The 9,479-nt window shown below is 51.2% G+C and overlaps 1 long non-coding RNA gene across 2 annotated transcripts; it reads right to left on the bottom strand.

The window, feature by feature from the left end:
• Positions 1-3,457: 3,457 nt before the first annotated feature.
• On the bottom strand, positions 3,458-9,332 carry LOC140420165 (uncharacterized). Of its 2 annotated transcripts, XR_011946216.1 has the most exons (3): positions 9,045-9,318; positions 8,475-8,876; positions 3,458-5,954 (listed from the first exon to the last, which is right to left on the bottom strand). It is a non-coding gene; the product is annotated as an uncharacterized lncRNA (long non-coding RNA). The 2 variants fall into 2 exon arrangements; XR_011946215.1 differs by having other exon boundaries at positions 8,475-9,332.
• Between the last annotated feature and the right edge of the window lie 147 nt (positions 9,333-9,479).

The following is a 9,479-nucleotide window of genomic DNA, read 5'->3' on the forward strand; positions in this document are numbered from 1 at the left end:
GGCATCATGATCACGTTCAGGAGCCTCCGCACATTCGTGTTCAGCTGCCTGCCCTTAACAAACCCCGTCTGGTCCTCATTAATCACCCCGGGACACAGTCCTCAATTCTAGTGGCCAGGACCTTGGCCAACAGTTTGGCGTCTACATTAAGGAGCAATATCGGTCTGTAGGAGCCACATTGCAATGGGTCCCTATCTCACTGAAGGATGAGCGAGATCAAGGCCCGCAACATCGTCGGGGGAAGGGTTCCCCTTTCCTTAGCCTCGTTGAAGGTTCTCAGCAATAGCGGGCTCAACAGCTCTGAGAATTTCCTATAGAATTCTACAGGATATCCGTCCGGTCCCGGGGCCTTGCCCGACTGCATACCCTCCAAATCTTTAACCAATTCCTCCAACTCAATCGGGGCCCCTAATCCCTCTTCTAGATCCTCCTCCACCTTCGGAAACCTCAGTTGGTCCAAGAATTGCTTCATCCCTTCCCTCCCCTCCGGGGGTTCTGACTCATCCAATTTACCATAAAAATCCTTGAAGACCTCATTGATCCTTTCCGAACTCAGGACCGTGTTACCCCCCCCTGTCCCTAACACCCCAGTTTCCCTGGCCGCCTCTCTCTTCCATAGTTGGTGCGCCAGCATCCTACTTGACTTCTCCCCATGCTCGTACACTGCTCCTTGTAACTTCCTCAACTGAGCCTCTGCTTTCCCTGTGGTGAGCAAGTCAAACTCCGCCTGCTGTCTCTGGCGCTCCTTTCGCAGCCCCTCCTCGGGGGACTCCACATACCTCCTGTCCACCCTGAGTATCTCCCCCACCAACCTCTCCCTCTCCATCCTATCCTTCTTCTCTCTGTGGGCCCTGATAGAAATTAGCTCCCCCCGATAACTGCCTTCAGCGCCTCCCAGACCACACTCACGGAAACCTCCCCAGTATCGTTGGTCGCCACATAGTTTTGGATGCTCCTCCTAATTCGCCCACAGACCTCCTCATCCGCCAATAGTCCTATGCCCAGTCTCCATAGAGGGCATTGGCCTCTCTCCGCCCCCAGCCTCAACTCCACCCAGTGCGGAGCATGGTCCGAGAGCGCAATGGCTGAGTACTCTACCCCCTCCACTCTCGGATTAGCGCCTTGCTCACCATGAAAATGTTGATCCGCGACCACACTTTGTGAACATGGGAGAAGAAACCTCCTTTGCCCTTGACCGAGCGAATCTCCACGGGTCCACTCCCCCCATCTGTTCCATGAACCCCCTCAGGACCTTGGCCGCTGCTGGCCTCTTCCCCGATCTAGACCTAGACTGGTCCAGTGCCGGGTCCAGGACCGTATTAAAGGCCCCCCCCCCCCCATTACCAGACTGCATGACTCCAGATCCAGAGTTTTACTCAACATTCGCTTCATAAAACTCGCATCATCCCAGTTCGGGGCATTCGCGTTCATAGCACCACCCGGGCCCTCTGCAGCCTGCCACTCACTATAATATATCTACCCCGTTTATCCGCCACAATACCCCCCGCCTCAAATGCCACCCGTTTGCTCACTAAGATTGCGACCCCCCCTGGTCTTCGCATCCAGCTCCGAGTGAAAGACCTGCCCCACCCATCCCTTCCTCAGCCTGGTTTGATCCGTGACCTTCAGATGCGTTTCTTGTCGCATGGCTACGTCTGCCTTTAACCCCTTTAAATGCGAGAACACACAGACCCTCTTGACCGGCCCATTCAGGCCCCTCACGTTCCACGTGATCAGCCTGGTCGGAGGGTTAATTACCCCCACCCCCCACCCCCTGCTGACTAGCCATCTCCTTTTTTAGGCCAGCCACGTGTCTGCGCCTTCCGCACACTCCAGCCCCCCAGCCGGAGGCTCCCCGTCCCGACTCCCCCTTTGACTCCGAAAGTTGCTTCCCCTACAGCCAGCAAAGCAGCAACCCAGCCCCCCCCCCCCCGATCCCCCTCTCCCAAGTCAAGCATCCGCTTAACCCCAATTCTCCCCCCCCCCATTGCTCTTCTGTAAGTCAGCTGACTCATGCTGACCCTGGCCGCTCTCGCCTCTACCTCCAATCCCACTGTTGGCTCCCTCTACGGGTCTCCAACATCCACCCCCCCCCACACCCACCAAGTGAGGGAGAGAGGGCGCCCCCTCCCTTATTCCCGTGTGTCAAGAGAAAAAAAGCTCAAACAAACAAACAAACTTTGGGTGCTATCCCCAACGTTGAGCGACTCCCCCCCCCCCCCCCCCCCCCACCCCCCCCAGCAAACTGCTCTCGCTGTCCGGCCCGTCCCCACTGCCTGTGACGCAGCTCTACACAATCAGCAAACAGACCCAGAATCTCGAGGGCCCAGAACAAAGGGGCTAAAAAAGAAAACACGGGAAAAAACCAACATAACACCGCCCCCCCAGGGTGCCCCAACAACATACAGCAGTCCATTAATTCAAGTCCAGCTTCTCGTTCTCAATAAAAGTCCACGCCTCATCCGGCGTATCGAAATATGGTGCCGGTCTTCGTACGTGACCCACAGCCTCACCGGTTGCAGCAACCCAAACTTCACCCCTTTGCTGTGAAAGATCGCCTTGGCCCAGTTGAATCCCGCACGGCTCTTGGCCAGCTCTGCACCCCAGTCCTGGTAGATGCGGATCTCGCAGTTCTCCCACTCACTGCTTCGCTCCTTCTTTGCCCATCGCAGGACACAGTCCTTGACGGTGAAGCAGTGGAACCTTACCACCATAGCTCTAGGCAGCTCGTTCGCCTTAGGCTTCCTTGCCAGGACTCCTTGCGCCCCGTCAAGCTCCAGGGGCCGCGGGAAGGCCCCCGTGCCCATCAGTGTTCCCAGCATCATGGTCACATATGCACCCGCATCCGACCCCTCCGCGCCTTCAGGGAGACCCAGAATTTGCAGGTTCTGCTTCCTTGACCTATTCTCCAGGTCTTCCAGCTTCTCCTGCCTTCTTTTGTGCTGCACCTCGTGCGCCTCCACTCTAACCGCCAGGCCCTAAATCTCATCCTCGTTTTCAGAGGCCTTTTTCTGCAGCTCCTTAATCGCCACCCGCTGCGCCTTCTGGGTCTCCACCAACCTTTCAATGGAAGCTTTCATAGAGACCAGCATCTCCACTTTTAACTCAGTGAGGCAGCTTCTAAGAAACTCCTGCTGCTCCCGTGACCACTGGGCCCACGCTGCCTGATCCGCGCCGGCCGCCATCTTGCCTTTTCGCGCCCGTTCTCCTCTTTTCTCCAAAGCCGCTTTTTTGATCGCCCCACTCCTGGTCCACTCCATACAGCGCTGGGGGATCCTCACTGTTTCCTTCCCACACTGGGAATCATAGTTCAAGTGCCGCTGGAGCTCTGTACAAGGGCCCAAAGTTCATTGTTGGCGGGAGCTGCCGACCATGCGACCTACCCGGGCATAGCGCAACCGGAAGTCCCTTAATGTGATTATGCAAACCATCCAGTATTCAGTGAAACGAATCAATGTTAATATTAAGTTTTACATTTATCCAAAGATCGGTAGTCTGTAAAAACAATTAACGTATCAATACGACATCGGACAGTATAACTGGTCATTGCAATGTACAATGGGGCAGAGACACAGACTCATAGGGACCTGCAGCATTCAGGCCCGAGCCTCTGTATGTCCCACATGCATGTGAAACAAAGACTTTTCCTGAAAGTTCAACACAGTCTCCAGGACTCAACTTTAATTCCCTCCAACACCAACTGTCAGAATGAACAAAATGCCGTCCTGGATGTAACTGAAGCAGAAACAGTAACAGCAGAATCCAATCCCTGGAATCACTCGTGAAGTTGTTTGTGTCTGAGTAAGCGCGAGGAAACACAGAATTCCTTCCCACACAGAGCAGGTGAATGGCCTCTTCCAAGAGTGAACTCGCTGGTGTCTCTGCAGGTTGGATGAGTAACTGAAACCTTTCCCACACTGAGAGCAGGTGAATGGCCTCTCCCCAGTGTGAACTCGCTGGTGTCTCCGCAGTGTGATTGATTCAGTGAATCCCTTCCCACACTGAGAGCAGGTGAACGGATTCTTCCCAGTATGAATTCGCTGGTGTGTCTGCAGGGCGGATAACTGAGTGAATCTCTTCTCACAGTGAGAGCAGGTGAACGGCCTCTCCCCAGTGTGAACTCGCTGGTGTGTCTGCAGGTGGGCTAACTGAGTGAATCTCTTTTCACACTGAGAGCAGGTGAATGGCCTCCCCCCAGTGTGAACTCGCTGATGTGTCTGCAGGGTGGATGAATCACTGAATCTCTTTCCACACTGAGAGCAGCTGAATTGCCACCTCCCAGTGTGAACTCGCTGGTGTGTGTTCAGGCTGGATAACCAAGTGTATCTCTTCTCACACTGAGAGCAGGTGAACGGCCTCTCCCCAGTGTGACTGCGCCGATGAGCTTCCAGTGCAGATGGGGCTTTGAATCCCTTCCCACAATCTTCACATTTCCACGGTTTCTTCATGTTTTGCGTCTCCTTGTGACTCTCCAAGTTGGACAATTGAAACCTTACCCACACGCAGAACAGATGTACAGTCCCTCCCCGCTGTGAATGGTGTGATGTATTTTTCAGGCTGTGTAACTGGTTAAAGGTCTTTCCACAGGCTTCATTGAAAATCTGGAGGCAGTTTCGCTAACACTTAAGGTTGGGTTTAGGGTCAAGGGAAATGCCGATTCGGGGGAACCACAGATTTGAGCCAGGGAGGTGGGATGGAAGTTTTCGGAAATGGGAAGAGAAGGGGATTAAGACGCTAAAAGATTTGTTTCTTCGGGGTCGGTTTGTAGGATTGAGGGAGCTGGAAGCGAAGTATGGGCTAGAGCAGGGAGAAGGGTTTAGGTACATGCAGGTTCGGGATTTTGCCAGGAAGGAGATACAGAGCTTCCCAGAGGAACCGGCCTCCACATTGCTGGAGGAGCTGTTGACGACAAGAGGACTGGAGAAGGGGGCAGTGTCAGCGGTGTACGGAGCTATTCTGGAAGAGGATCACGCTCCACTGGAAGGGATCAAAGCAAAGTGGGAGGAAGAGCTGGGAGAGGTTATAGAGGAGGGGGTCTGGTGTGAGGTGCTCCGGAGAGTGAATGCCTCCACCTCATGTGCGAGGTTGGGGCTGATACAGCTGAAGGTGGTATATAGAGCGCACCTCACGAGGACGAGGATGAGCTGATTTTTTGAAGGAGTAGAGGATGTGTGTGAGCGTTGCCGGGGGGGGGGGGGGCCCGCGAATCACGTTCATATGTTTTGGTCCTGTCCAAAGCCAGGGGAGTACTGGAAGGAGGTGTTTCGGGTAATTTCCAAGGTGATGTGTGTGAAACTGGACCCGGGTCCCCAGGAGGCCATATTCGGGGTGTCGGACCAGCCAGGGTTGGAAACGGGAGCGGAGGCAGATATCATAGCCTTCGCCTCGTTGATCGCCCAAAGGCAGATCCTGCTGGGATGGAGAGCAGCCTCTCCACCCTGTTCCCTGGCGTGGCGGGGGGACCTGTTGGAATACTTGACCCTTGAGAAGGTTAGGTTCGAACTGAGGGGAAGCTCGGAAGGGTTCTACAAGTCATGGGCACTATTTATTATGCACTTTCAAGAACTGGATAACATCGACATTAGTTGGGGGGCGGGGGGGGGGGGGGTGCTGGGTAGATTAAGGGTGACTATGGGTAATCCCTGATTCCTTTTTGTCATTTGTTTATGTAAACATGCGGGTTGAGGTTTGGGGGTTGGTGGGTAGATGGGATCGTTGTTGTTATTATGGGGATTGACATATCTTGCTGATTATTGTTTATTGTTGATGGGTGTAAATGTGGGAGAAAATGTGAAAAAGGAGGAGAATAAAATTTTTTTTTAAAAAAGGTCTTTCCACAGTCAGTGCTCTGGAACACTCTCACTTGTGTGTGTGTGTCCCAAGGAATCAAGTGACTGTCAGATTGAGACGTAACATTTGAGATTTCTGTCTGTAATTCCTCCTCTTCTAATATCCTGAAAAACAATTTACAAAAGTCATCACTGTCAGTACAGGATTGAAATTCAGAACAGACAATTCTGCTTCCTATGGAACATTCTTCCTTCTCTTATTCCCCAAAAGCTGTAAATCTCCATCCCACACACTCTCCCTCCATTCTCACTCTGCTGTATCTAATATTCACCCTCCCAATTCTCCTGTAGGTGCTGATTCAGGCTGATTGACAGATCCCTGCTAACTGCTTCTTGTCCTGGACACAGAGATCATAACAAATAGGAGCTGCAGTCAGCCATTTGGCCCATTGGACTTGCTGAACCCTTTATTGAGTTCAATTGCCGATCTCTTCAACACCATTTTCCCACACTATCTCCCATATCCCTTGATATCTTCAACATCTCGAAACCTTAATCTCAAAATGGAAAATACTTGATGACAGACATCTGGAGTAGAGAATTCCAAAGCTTCACCGCATCCTCGAGTGAAGAATTCACTCCTCATCTTCACTTTCACTTAATTTTTCTACCTGTACCCCATGACACTCAACTCTCTTGTCAATCGGCAATCTGTCTAACTTCACGGCGTTGTGGACCCAGGTTCGATTCCGGCTCCGGGTCACGAGTCTGAAAATGAAATGAAAAATGAAAATCGCTTGTCACAAGTAGGCTTCAAATGAAGTTACTGTGAAAAGCCCCTAGTCGCCACATTCTGGCGCCTGTTTGGGGAGGCTGGTACGGGAATTGAACTGTGCTGCTGGCCTGCCTTGGTCTGCTTTAAAAGCCAGCGATTTAGCTCAGTGTGCTAAACCAGCCCCTGGTTTGAGACATGCGCATTCTCCCCGTGTCTCCGTGGGTCTCATAACCACAACCCAAAGATGTGCGGCCGCCGCTCCCACAATCCCCCATGCTGGAGAAACTGCTCTATTCCATGCTGGGAATTCGGACTTGGTCAAGTTTGAATATATAGACTCAGACAGGCTGCTAGGGCATATCTGGAACTGCCCTATCAACTCGCCATCAACAGATCATTGCACTCTATTCATATGCACAAGCCCATTGTCAGTATCCCAGATCGAGCCAGACTCTTGGGCACCCAGAACAACAGGTTATGTGCAAGCAAATACCACAGAGAAGGATACCTGGGGGTGGGGCCCAGTCTCCTGTCAAGCAAACATCAAGAAACCCATTGGGTATTGGGACCCTCTCCCAAGACCTCAATGGCCAGAAGCCAGAGAAGTTTCTGGAAAAGGCGGGGAGGGAGGAGGATAAAAATAGATGTCCAAGACACACCAGCAGCGAAAACCTGGTGTGGGAGATGACCCTGACTAACCCCAGACTGACCAGAGAAGGAAGGAGGGAGGAATTGCCAGTGAGACAAATTTAGTGATGATGGACGAGAGAGGCTTGAGGATCGGATCTACAGTTCAATCCAGCGATCTTTGCGGGTAGTATAGCCGAATCCTGGGTAATTCTTGTATATAAACTTGGGTTAATTCACGGATTAACTTTGTTCAATAAAGATTGTTGAACTTGTATTTTGTCCTTTGTTCTCCTCACTATTAAATGACACCTGGGTAGAACTTTGACTAAAATACTGGTTGACATATCTGAGATTTTACAGATACAATAGGATCCCCTATTGTTATTGCTCTTCCTCTCTTCCCCTCTCCTGTACAGACAGGCTGCTTGTGGTGCCAGAAACTTGCCTCTGATCATACTCCCTGGAGGGACCAGCCTTATCAACCTCCAAAATGGAATACCGATTTGCGAGCAGGGCCCCAGGAGACTCCTGAACAACCTGCCTCTTTCTCTTGGATTGCATAGCGGTCACCCATTGCCTTCCTTCCTCAAGTTCCTCCAGCTGCGATGTGACCACCTCTCTAAACATGCTATCCACGATGCTCTCAGACTCATGGATGCCCACAGCCGCCGTTCCAGCTCTGAAACCCAAGCTTTCAGGAGCTGCAGCTGGGCACACTTCCTGCACACAATGCTGGTCCCGGGAACTGGAAATGCACCTGGATTCCCACATGGAGCAAGAGGACCAAACCAAGGCTTTGAGCTCTCCTGCCATGAGTACACCCTTTAAATTTAAAATTTTAAATGAATACCATATATTTAAACAATAAATCAACAAAGTCCCTACCTCTATTATGTGGAGACAGTGACGTAGTGGTATTGTTGCTGTACTAGTAATCCAGAGACCCAGGGTGATGCTCTGGGGACCTGGGTTCAAATCCCACCAGGGCAGATGGTGGAATTGGAATTAAATAAAAATCTGGAGTTTAAAGTCCAGTGATGACCATGAAGCCATTGTCAATTGTTGTAAAAACCCATCTGGTTCACTAATGTCCGTGAGGGAAGGAAATCTGTCATTCTTACCTGGTCTGGCCTACATGTGATTCCAGCCCCACAGCAATGTGGTTGACTCTTACATGTCCTCAGGGATGGGCAATAAATGCTGGACGAGCCAGCGACGCCCACATTCATGAACAAATAAAACAACGACTTATAATTTAATATAGGATGAAAAATACCCACCAGGACTGGTGAATTTCCAGCTTCAGTGGGGATATGAATCCTTTCCCACATTCCTCATATTTCCATTGTTTCTCCTTGCAAGTGTCTTTCTGCCTCTCAACATTCAATTCATTTGTTGAAGCCTTCTCCACACACGTGTTGGGTCTTTCCCTGCACCAATTCTTTATGTTTTCTTCAAGCTATATAACTGATTAAAGCTATTTCCACATTCTGTGCACTGGAACACTATCACTCGGATATGTGTGTATCTCGGTGCTTTTCCAGTCAAATTGATTCATAAAATCTTCTGCAGTAGACAAAATAGACAAACGTTTATCCAACAATTGAAGGCTAATGAATAGAGCAGATCTGCAGATCTGCAGGTGTGAGGTTTCTGTCTGCAAATCCTCTCCTTCTGATATCCTGTAAAAGGAGTTTTAAAAATGTATCACTGTCAGTACAGGATAGAAATTCAGAACAGACAATTGTAGTTTCTCTGGATCATTCTTTCCTCTCTCATTCCCCAAAAGCTGGAAATCTCCGTCCCACTCACTCTCCCTCCATTCTCACTCTGCTGTAGCTAATATTCACCCTCCCAATTCTCCTGAGGGGCTGATTCAGGCTGATTGACAGGTCCCTGCTCAGTGCTTCCTGGCCGATATTAATTTACTGTCCCCTTAAAAATCAGCCACCTCCTGGGGAAACCAGAACCTTTAATTGTGTGAGAGATCTGCGTGAATGAGACAATAGGAATCATTCTGCTCCGCGGTGACGTCTCTGCATTCCAGTGCGCAGGCACGGTCCCGGGAACCACGCCGGGGCCCACTCATTGTTCTCACTCCTCGAGACAAGGTTTCCACGCAACCGGCTGACGTCTCCGACCAGAACCTGTGACATTCCCCCGGGGTGGGGGTGGGGGGCACAGCGGGGCCAGCGACTGCGCATGCCCAAGGGAGAGGGGGCACTGAGCATGTGCGGGGGAGAGCTCACCTCCTGACTTTTCAGCATTGGTGTTGACCAATGGGA

The sequence above is a fragment of the Scyliorhinus torazame genome, chromosome 5 (genome assembly GCF_047496885.1).
Source record: "Scyliorhinus torazame isolate Kashiwa2021f chromosome 5, sScyTor2.1, whole genome shotgun sequence".
Classification (NCBI taxonomy): Eukaryota; Metazoa; Chordata; class Chondrichthyes; order Carcharhiniformes; family Scyliorhinidae; genus Scyliorhinus; species Scyliorhinus torazame.